Here is a 307-nt window from a genome sequence, read left to right as displayed (position 1 = left end):
AAAGGACCGTTAACGGGCGAGCGCGTGTCCACGGAAAGGCAGGTTCTGTTCGTTTAAAGGGAGGCGATCGAGTTCTAAACGCCCCCCCACAGCGTGACAGACGCTCAGCCACGGGGACGAGCACCCGCGGCCCGGCTCGTTTGCGTGAATCACGCGATGCCTCCGTGAGGAGGGGCGGCGTCTACGGACGGCACCTGTCTGGTGGGCACTTAGGTCTTTTTTTTTTAAATGTTTTTTTTTAAATATATTTTTATTTTCAGAGAGGAGGAAGGGAGAGGGAGAGGGAGAGAGATAGAAACATCAATGA

At 53.4% G+C, this 307-nt stretch overlaps 1 protein-coding gene across 1 annotated transcript in view; it reads right to left on the bottom strand.

Annotated features, from left to right (window-relative positions):
- DNAH17 (dynein, axonemal, heavy chain 17) overlaps nucleotides 1-307 on the bottom strand; it is a 76,281-nt gene that overhangs the window by 61,746 nt on the left and 14,228 nt on the right.

The sequence above is a fragment of the Myotis brandtii genome, unplaced genomic scaffold (genome assembly GCF_000412655.1).
Source record: "Myotis brandtii unplaced genomic scaffold, ASM41265v1 scaffold825, whole genome shotgun sequence".
Lineage (NCBI taxonomy): Eukaryota > Metazoa > Chordata > Mammalia > Chiroptera > Vespertilionidae > Myotis > Myotis brandtii.
Note: the sequence above shows the minus strand (reverse complement) of the source record. Positions and strands in the feature narration are given on the sequence as shown.